At 42.0% G+C, this 10,930-nt stretch overlaps 1 long non-coding RNA gene across 2 annotated transcripts; it reads right to left on the reverse strand.

Moving 5' to 3' along the window:
- Positions 1-5,308: 5,308 nt before the first annotated feature.
- Positions 5,309-9,234, reverse strand: LOC310836208. 2 transcript variants are annotated; one of them, XR_014559920.1, is made up of 3 exons: positions 9,139-9,234; positions 5,967-6,169; positions 5,309-5,641 (listed from the first exon to the last, which is right to left on the reverse strand). It is a non-coding gene; the product is annotated as an uncharacterized lncRNA (long non-coding RNA). The 2 variants fall into 2 exon arrangements; XR_014559921.1 differs by having other exon boundaries at positions 5,926-6,169.
- Between the last annotated feature and the right edge of the window lie 1,696 nt (positions 9,235-10,930).

The raw sequence follows: 10,930 nt of genomic DNA on the forward strand, positions 1-10,930 counted from the left end.
TTATGAGTCTACCACTCTTAACCACTACACCACACTGGCTCTTTACACGTCAACCTTCTGATCGTTAAGCCCAAGGCTCAGTGGTTTATACCACAGCGCCACCCATGTCCCTATATCATATACGCTTATATACTGCTTAATACCAAGCACATGGGTTACCAAAAATTACAAATATGATATATAACGAAACAATAAAACTGAAAAGCTATGATACCAAATAAAATAATAAAAACAAAAGTATATTGTCCAAATCAAGGGAAGTAATAGAACCTCTCTATTATTCTGCCTTGATCAGACCATACCCAGAATGCTGTGTCCAGTTCTGGGTGCATCTTGACAAGCTGGAATGGGTACAGAAGAGGGTGACTGAGATGATCAAGGGTCTCAAAACCAAGCTTTTTGAAAAATGGTTGAGTTTGGTATGTTCAGCCTGGGAAGGTAGAGACTGAGAGGAGATATGGTAGCCATCTTCGAATGTCTAAAGGACATGGAAGATGGCACAAGTTTTTCTCCAGCTCTAGAGGATAGGATTCAAGTTACAAGAAAGGAGTTACAAGAAACATCAGGAAGAGCTTTCTGGCAGCAAGAGCTGTTTGACATTGTAATGGAGTCCCTCAGAAGATGGTGGACTCTCCCTCCTTGGAGGTTTTTAAGCAGAGGTTGGATGGCCTTCTGTCATCTATGATTTAACTGAGATTCCTGCGCTGCAGGGGTTTGGACTAGATGACCCATGGAACCAAACATGATTCCATGAACAAAAGCATTGTATAACTTGAGGAGAAATGAGCTGATAGGCCTTGTCTTTCTTACTACTTGTACATAGCAGGGAGGCATATAAATAAACATACAGAGGAAAAACTCCTCAGGATTATGCGGTCAATCAAAGAACATGTTACCTCAGCAAACATCATGCCCCTCTCTATGGGTGTGAAGCAACCCCTTCCACCACTCCTCTTGGTTAGCTGATTTACTGATAACAGAACTAACCACTATGTTACAAACTGTATGAACTTGCTGTTGCATTTCCAGCCTCACCTATGCCTCATTCCCAACTCATTTTGCAACACATGTAGACTGGGTTTTAAACTGCTATTGGGGCCTTGTTCCTAGTGTTCTGTCACAGAGCTATTGCGCTGTGGATAATTTTTATGGCTGTGGCTAGAGATAGAGGAGGTCATTAACTGAGGAGCAGGTTTATGGAAAAAAGACAAAATGGTCACCCTCACAACACATACAGTGGTGTGAGAAAGTTGCACTAACTCTCTAGGAATTAGAAGAAACCTAGTTTGATAATATAGCTGAAATGCTTTCAATGTGCAAAGTCGCCTCCCCTGCTCTTAGCTCTAATTTTATAGTGTTCTGCAGCTGAAGTAGTTCATAACAGGGCACATGTTTGAAAATGCTATCATAAATTCAACTCTTGTTTAGTTTGGATCCACTGGCACTTGGTGCCTTTCCTGTTGGCTGGTATTTTATGCCTCAGTACTCCAGGAAGAGGAAAATGCTTTGTTTGCACTAGTGCTAATATGAAAAAACCTCTCCCTGACATTTAAACTTTTAGTACCAGTTTGCCTACAGTGTTAATATCACTGAAATGGCTTACACAGATTAAAACAGCCTACAGTATATAATGCAAAATATGAACGTAACAGTATTTGCTGATTCAAACACTTGAAGGAATTATTACCATTGAGATATTTAAGGTCACCTTTACAAATCCAATAAATCAGAAGCATGTCAAACAAAGGGACTTGGAGGCAGCAGAAACCAGGAAGTGAAATTCTGGCCATCACAAGTATAGAGCATATGAAGAAGATACAGAAGGGAGGTACCAGAATGATTGGGGAACTGAAAGGGTTTAAAGCAGTTAAAAACCTGTTCATTTGAAAACAAGTTAACAGAGAGGTGGAGTGAGCTCATCACATGGCACTGATCCTAAGCATCGCCGGCTGTTTGTACAATTCTTTTTTCATAAGATTTTATTAAAGCTTTTCTATAATACAATAAGATAATCCAAACCAATCCAAACAAAAAGAGAATGAAACTGAAAAGGAAATGCAGAGTCCTCTCTCAAAGGTAGCTTTTAAGCCTTGCTATGCACAGAAAGCAGTGGACCCTCCCAGTTCTCACCTGGGAGCTTTCCCTTCTTCTCCCAGTCTCTCACCTTGGGAGATCTTCACTTCCCTGGCTCTCTCTTGGGGTCCTTCTACTTCTGAGCCAAATTCTAAATGCTGGCTTTGAACTACAAAGCCCTGTATGGCTCATGACTCAGCTTCTCTCCCAGACCCTTCAATCTTTAACTGAGGTCCTCCTCCAGCTGCCCTCTCTGAGGGAGGTTTGGAGGCTGGTGACAAGAGTTGTGGCTCCCTGCTTTTGGAAGTGCTCTCCCTGATGAGGCCAGCCTGCTGCCATCGCTAACACCCTTTCAGCACCAGGCAAAAGCCTTTGTCTTCTCCCAGGCATTTGGCAGATTATAGATAATTTACTAATTAATTAAGTTTCTATACCAACCTTCACCTGAGAATCACAGGGCAGTTTGTAATATAAAAACTCAAAAATACATACCATAGTAACAAACAAAAACAATAACCCCCAAGCACAGTTTAAAATGCCACAAATTGCTTAATTAGCCAGAGGCCTGGGAGAAGATGGATGTTTTTGCCTGGTGCCTAAGGGTGTGTAATGAAGGCGCTAGGTGAGCTTCCTTGAGGAAAGCATTCCACAAGCAGGGAACCACTACTGAAAAGGCCTATTCTCATGTTGTTGCCCTCCGGACCTCTGATGGAGGAGGCACACGAAGAAGGACCTCAAATGATGATTGCAGGGTCTAGGTTGGTTCATATGGGAAGAAGCAGTCCACGAGGCATACCAGTCTTGAACTATTTTGCTGTTTATTGTTGGTATATTTTTTGCTGCTGAAGGTTTGCTGTTGTTTTATTGGGTCAGCTTTATAGGTTATTGTATGGTTATTATTGCAATACATTGCTATTTTTTTGACCTTGTTCTATGCCTTTAAAATTTTGTAAGTCACATGGAGACTCCGAGATCTGATAAATGACTAATAAGCTGAACCATAAGTGGGATAAGTGAAACATTAGCTGTAGTATAATACTTCAAGATCATCAGGAAAAGTGACTAGGACTAGGCAGTCAGTTTAAGAAAGAAAGTTAAGCATGACTGAACTACAAAACTCATTAGCCATAGGATATTATGCTGTCTACAAACATATATATTATTAAGCTCACCCCACTTCTCTCAGCAGTGAGGTGCATAGGTGGAGGTTTAAATGCTCCAACAGTCAGTCCAAGCCCTCATACCAAATCTCTAGGGAGACAGACAAAATGCCTGAAGAGCCTAAACTCATCTCTCTGTGCCTTTCTCTACCTCAGACTGCACTCTGTTCTGTTTACACTCTGAAACTGCACTCTGATACCTAATTGTGACATCCCCAGCCAAGAGCTGGAAGAGCAGTGAAAGGTAGAGAGCAGCATGACCTTTTACCAAATTGACTCTCATCTTCCAGAGAAGTGTGCAGATATTTTCTACCTGTAATTTCCTGGAAAAAAGAGGAAATACTTGTCCATATTGCCAAGGCTTTTAAAGGCAGTCCCCAACAGCTCTGTTGTCTCATTAACCCTATCCAACTCCAACTGTCTGTCTTGGGAGGTAACTCAGCCAGATTTAGGACTTAGGGGTTTGCTGCAACATGTGCCATGCAGGAACCTGGTTTTGAATGGAGAAGTAGTGGTAGGAAAGGGGTGCTTGTGAGAGCAAACACACATGGAGTTGGGGAATGCGTAGGTGGCAGGTATGGAAATGGCTAATCACCCCTCTGCCTGACACATCTGTCCAAATTCCATCCTGTTGAAGATATTTTTGTTAAAGAAAGCAGAATCTGAAATTTATTTATGCACATCTGTGTGGAGCCTCAGAACTGCATCAACTTCCTGCTGTCTCTGGGAGCTGTCCAGGGTCCTGCATCACACTAGCCTTACCAGCTCCTTATGGTGCATTACCTTTTCCCATGCTTCCTCCTTGTATCCACTGATTTTACCAGGGAGGTTATGGATTTCAATAGACAGGTTGTGAAGAAGAGTCTGGGGGAAAACATTTGGGATTTGGAAGTATTATTTTTGAGTGCTCATGCAACACTGGGATGTGGGCCTTTAATTATAGAAGGCAGGGACACTGCATCCAGCCAGATGTATTCAAGATACAAGAAATTATTATGAAAATAATTCTTTGAGCTACACATGCTCTATGAGGTTTTTCTGTTTGAACGGTGTCTGAGTGTTTTCTTCATCTCACAGTTGCTGCCATGCAGATCAGGCCTAGCAGGAAAATTCATAAACTATGTGAATCATTTCTGTGTTCATTGAGTGGACACATTCTGTTAAGTGTTCGTGTGTATGTTTTCCATTGTTGTGTCTTGTGGGTTTATTGCCCTTGATGGTCCAAGGGTTGTGGAACAGGGTGGATCTCCATCTTCAATGGTCAAACTCAAAAAGGAAAATACCACGTAGTCTCCTCCCCAACACCATCTGTGACCCTAGCCTCACTGATGACAGAGCTCCAACTTCAACAGAGGTGAAAAGCTGGCAGAGCAGAGCAGAGTGGATCAGGGACACACCTGGAAAACCAGGGAAACAAGTACACCAATGGTGGAGCTGGTATACTGAGTTTTCCTCCCATCGGGATATATACTCATCCCAAGGCATTTTACTGCCTGAGATGAAGGACAAGACATTGTACATCCCATTCAGCTTGCAGGAAGCAACTGAACTGGCAGCTGACTCTTCCTTCAGCACTAGTGACATGGCAGCACCCTCCACTGCACCCAAGGACTCCAGGCTACTACAATCTGGCACCTCTCTTGACGCACCCACACAGCCTGGATCCTACCAACACTGTGCCTCATCTTCATTCAGGTAAGCAGCAGCTACATTGGTGTTGGGAAGGCAGCTCTACCCCACCACTGGGGCCATTGCCGATGCCCATAATGTTCCTAGATCCTGAGGAAAGTTAGAGATGACACTTACAAAGACCCCAGTGAGCGCTTGCAAAAGATGCTTACAAAAGCCCAGTGGTTTTTGAGGCAAACAAATGAGTTTCCACCCATGCTCCAAGGAGCTCAAGAACATAATGTTCTCCCTCTCCCCATTTTATTTCCACAGCAACCCTGTGAAGACAGCAATTTGATTGAGGATTTGAACCTGGGTCTCCCAAATCCAAGTCCTCTACACTGTACACGCCTGATTTTTCACAATTGATTCAGCAAATAACATAGAAATAAAACAGAAAATTTAGCTTTCAGAGTCATCTGGGTTTTTTTTTAAAATGCCCTCATTCTTAATTTCAGTATTCTTAATTAAATATTACCCTAATTATACTCTGCAGAATTATTTTATGCCCTCCTTGGCTTTTCCAGTCTTCAAATATTTGTCCACTAATATCATTATCCCCCGGCAAGCATCACGGATTCACTCATTCAGCCTTCTCTCTTAACGTTATTCTCACCAGGGCTCCTAATTATGTTTGCTTCCATGCCATGGACATCCTCCAGGTTGCTGTTATCTCTCAGGCATCTGGGGATGCCACCAAGGGTTGCCAGCTGCAGTTTCCGTCTTTACCTTTCACAGTGCTGTGGAATCAAGACAGAAGGAACTGTGGCTTCTTCCAGATGCTCTCCCACTCCTTTTGCTCCCCACCTGTTTTATTGAATAGTGCTGCAGATGCATAATGCAGCAGGCCAGGGAGAGGAGCAGGTGAGAAGGCCTGGGGCAGGGGAAATGGGCAGGAGAAGCCATGGCTGCCTCAGCTCCCATTTTTTAGCAGAAGCTTAAGATTTAATTGATTTGCCTTTATATATATATGTGTTATATATAAAGGCAAATCAATCAATAAATCCTAGCTGCTACTGCAAACCTACAAACACCCTCAAACCAGGGCATGGATGGAATCTTTACCCATGACGTGTACTGGAACTGGATCATGCTGTTGACCATCCTCCAGGTTTTGCACAGTTCAGTATCCCTTTATATCCCCAGTAAGTCAATGTGTTCTGCAAGAGAGCCTCTCCTTGGAGTTCTTGAAATATCAGTAGCCTGCTCCACAGCAACTCAGTGCAGGGCTTTCACCGTGACAGCCCCTGTTTTGTGGATCAGCATCCCTGTTGAGATATGACAGGGGCTTGCTATCTGTACTTTCCAGAAACAACTGAATATATATATTTGTTTCAACAAACGTTCCCAGTCGGATGAAAAGGCCTCTGCCTTTGATGTTTATCTTGTGTTGTTTTTAGTTTAGTTGCTATTTTCTATTGTTTTAAGCCTATTTTAAATTGTTTTTATTGTATGATTGCAAATTGCCTTGAAATCTATATGAAAGGTGAACCATAAACTAACATAATGCAACAACAACAACAACACTGCAGCACATAACACAAGCCCCAAATATCCACATTATAGAATTAAAGAGTTGGAGGGGTCCCTGTGAGTCATCTATCCCAACCCCTGCCCAATCCACAACTACAGATAGCTGCCCAAATTCTGCCTGAAGTTCTCCAGTGAGAAAGTATCCACCACCCCACTATCAAAGAATCACAGAATGGAAGAGTTAGAAGGGACCACATAGATCATCTTGTCCAGCCCCCTGCAATGCAGGCATCTTTTCGCCCAATCATATAATTGGCTTCATTGTCAAACTGCTCTTGCTATCAATATATTTATCCTACTGTTGAACAAAAATCAATGTATGGCCATTGAATCTGATCCTGCCCTCTGATCTTGCCCTAGTACTTCCAAACATTTTGGACTACAACTCCCATCAACCCTAGCCAACACAGCTGTCCAAAAACATCTAGAGAACACAAGGTTTGGGAAGGCTGTTCCAGGTACACAACATGTCCCAAGAATAGCCATGGAACTGATGGGTGTCCAAAAGCATCTGGAAGGCACAAGCTGGTAAAGGCTGGTCTACAGATAGAGGTCATAGAGTTAGGTCAATAGTTTTTAAAATATGCCTTACGCCCTTTACCAAAAGTTGCTAGGTGACTTATGACAATAATATATGCAATTAGAAAATCAATTAAAACAAGATACAGTCATAAAGCACAAAAAAGAAACAAAGGTGTGTGGTTTTAAATAAAAAAAAACATTTAAAACAATTCCAAACATAAAAAACATAAAAACAATACTAACATTTAACAATAATACTATACATAAAAAGCAGTTAAAATTGATTCCAATACAGATGTAGACTGGGATAATGGTTGAAGTGTAGGGATTCTTCCATGCATAAACTGATAGTTGGATTGTTTCCTTAAAAATGTAGAGTTTTTTAAGGGGCAAACAGGCATACCCCTACATTTACCAATAGCTGTGTTTAATGAGATGTCTCCCACCTATTCCAGTCTGTCATCAATAATTATTCTGATTTGTAATGAATAGACATTTTTCAAGCATGGCAGTTTTCATGACATTGCAGTTTCAGAACAGCCCCATCCCAGTTTGATGAGCTCTTCTCCCAACACACACAATCACAGCAATGATAGTGTCACAAGTGCCCTCGCCTGGCGCAAGGATACTTTGTTTTCGGGGGCACCCTTGTAATGAGAAACAAAACCATAGATTCCCCAGACAGATCCCTTTTACTGTCACCAAGTGAGCACCTGCCTTTTTTAAACCTCTTATATGTTATACAATAGTTTCTATCAACAAACCAAGCTTTCACAAGGAGTATGCACCTGTTGACCAAACTTTCTCATTTAGGCTGAGCCTCTATACCAATCTACTTGGGAGTAAATGCCATTGTTGTTGTTTTTTTAAAAAAAGGATTAGGAATTTAAACAAAACATATTATCTTAAAACATATCATCCTTAATCCCCCCATTTTTCTCCCCCTCCCTCCCATAAAACAACCCCCCCTTCCCACCCACCCCGACTTCCCTCAGTTCCAATCTCTGGTTTCTCTATAAATGCTGTTCTCTGCATGTTACAAAATTGTATAAATTCTTGATTTGTCTAACTATGGTAGTTATCATCAATAAAACGTTTGTGAGTGTTTATTCAAAACCTGCCAAGGAGTCCAATTCACTTTGTTGCGTCTTTAAATACTTTGAACAAGGTTCCCATTCATTTTTAAAACCACAGTTATCCTTGTCCTGTAGCTTATGTGTCAGTTTTGCCAATTCTGCGTAGTCCATCAGTTTCTCTTGCCATAATTCTTTAGTCGGGATTTTCTCAGTCTTCCATCTTTGTGCTATTAAAACTCTCGCAGCCGTTGTCGCATACATGAAGATGTTTTTCAACTTCTTTGGCAGGTCTTTTCCTACAATCCCTAACAGAAATGCTTCAGGTTTTTAAACAAATGTTAGATGGAACTTTTTCTTCAATTCATTGTATATCACTAGTAGAGACTGAATCAGGGAAAGACATGTTTGATTGTGCGTCATGAGGGAGGAATTCGTTGTATATCATTTCCCAATTTTTTTTATTTCATTACAGTCCCACCACATATGGTAAAATGTCCTCTCCTTTTCTTTACACTTCCAACACATATTTGAGCTTGTTTTATACATTTTTCCTAACTGCACTGGTGTCATATACCATCTATACATCATCTTCATATAATTTTCTTTCAACAAAGAATAATCTGTAAATTTTAATTCGGTTTTCCATAACGTTTCCCAATCATCCATCATAATATTATGACCTATATCTTATGCCCATTTAATCATGACTGATTTTACCTCTTCATCTTTCGTCTCTCATTCTAGTAGTATACTGTATGCGGCCTTCAGTAGTTTCACGGGAATAAATGCCATTGAACCCGTGGGGCTTCCCCCTGAGTAGACATGCAGGACTGCACTGTTAGAACCGATTGTTAATTTTTAGAGTGGGTTTGTTGATATCCACTGTGTATTATGTTCTTTATTGGGTTATATCCAATGCTACAAGGAGACTTCTGCCCATGCCATGGGACTTCCCCTTCCTCTCCTCCTCCCACAGAATCCCACAAATTAGCTCTCGAGGACCCCACAACCCTCTGTAGCAGATTTGGAGGTGCAGGGCTGTAGGGAGAGGAGAAATCCATTCCACAGGCAGACAGAGGTTGCTGAAGAAACCACATTGTTGTTACCTTGCTCCTAGGTGAGAGAGATGGGAGCAGCAAGGCTCAGGTTGGGTGGTGAAGGTTAACCTGGCTTCCAAATGAGAGGTGAAATGCTAGGGAGCTGCATGTGGGGACGAGAACATGAACACAGCTCATGAATGCACATTTATTATTATTTATTGAATTTATATCCCACTTTTCTCCCAAGCTGGGATTCAAGGCAGCTAACTCCATTTAAAATTAACATTATATAATGCAAAGTAATAAAAAATAAACTAGTCATAGAGATCCTTTAGCTGTGATTCCTGCATCGCAGGGAGCTGAACTAGATGACCATTGGGGTCCCTTCCAACTCTTCTGGTTCCATGATTCTATGACAAACAATAGTTGAAATACATCAGAACACATTTAGAATAAGAAATTACAGTTTGCCCTGACAGCAGCCCAGCGGTAAGCACTGTCTGCACCTTTGTTTTCAAAGGCCTGCCTAAGCAATAAGCAGTTCACCTGTAAGCTGCCTTAAGTCCCTGTCAGGGAAAAAGGCAAGATATAAATGAATGAATGCATCAGCTGCCTGTTCCTAGGTTTGGTTGTAAGCTGAGCTGCAGAAGGACACTGGAACTAAGGGGTGGCACCATAAAAAAAGATTTGCTTCACAGAATCATAGAATTGTATAGATGAGGGTCATCTGGTCCAACCCCTTGCAAGGCAGGAATCTTTTGCCCAATGTTGGGCTCGAACTTATGACCCCAGGATTAAGAGTCTTGTGCTCTACCAACTGAACTATGCATGTGTTATTGGTTATATCCTGGGCACAGAAGCCCTGGTAGGCAAACACCAAAATGCTTAAATGAATACAGTTAAAAATAAAGTGGTTAAATGATTAGCATGTGTAGCATCAGAGAGGGAGCAGGGGGCCAAGCACCCCGATGAGGAGTGTGGCCTGGGGACATGTTTGAGGGCCATGTTGTTGTTGTTGTTGTTGTTGTTTAGTCGTTTAGTCGTGTCCAACTCTTCATGACCCCATGGACCAGAGCACGCCAGGCACTCCTGTCTTCCACTGCCTCCCACAGTTTGGTCAAACTCATGCTGGTAGCTTCAAGAACACTATCCAGCCATAGGTAAAGGTAAAGGGACCCCTGACCATTAGGTCCAGTCGTGACCGCCTCTGGGATTGTGGCGCTCATCTCGCTTTACTGTCTGAGGGAGCCAGTGTACAGCTTCCGGGTCATGTGGCCAGCATGACTAAGCCGTTTCTGGCGAACCGGAGCAGCGCACGGAAATGCCATACCTTCCTGCCAGAGCGGTACCTATTTATCTACTAGCACTTTGACGTGCTTTTGAACTGCTAGGTTTGCAGGAACAGGGACTGAGCAACGGGAGCTCACCCTGTCATGGGAATCGAACCACCGACCTTCTGATTGGCAAGTCCAAGGCTCTGTGGTTTAACCCACAGCGCCACCCACATCCACTACCCAGCCATATAGCTATACAAATCAAAGTCTAAAATGTGCTGGAAATGTAAAGAAAAAGAGGGTATTTTTATCACATGTGGTGGTCATATAAGATGATAAAATACTTCTGGGATATGATATATAATGAACTGAAAAAAATGTTGAAAATAACTTTTCCTAAGAAACCAGAAGCTTTTCTTTCAGGCATTATAGAACCAGAGATCCCAAATGACCAGACGAAACTATTTATGTATGCAACCACAGCTGCGCAGACTCTGTTAGCCCAGAAATGGAAAGAAGAGTGGCAAACAAAATTGATGAACTATGCAGAGATGGCAAAACTTACAGGAAGAATTAGAAATCAG

This window comes from Podarcis gaigeae (genome assembly GCF_964106915.1).
Source record: "Podarcis gaigeae genome assembly, chromosome: Z".
Taxonomy (NCBI): domain Eukaryota; kingdom Metazoa; phylum Chordata; class Lepidosauria; order Squamata; family Lacertidae; genus Podarcis; species Podarcis gaigeae.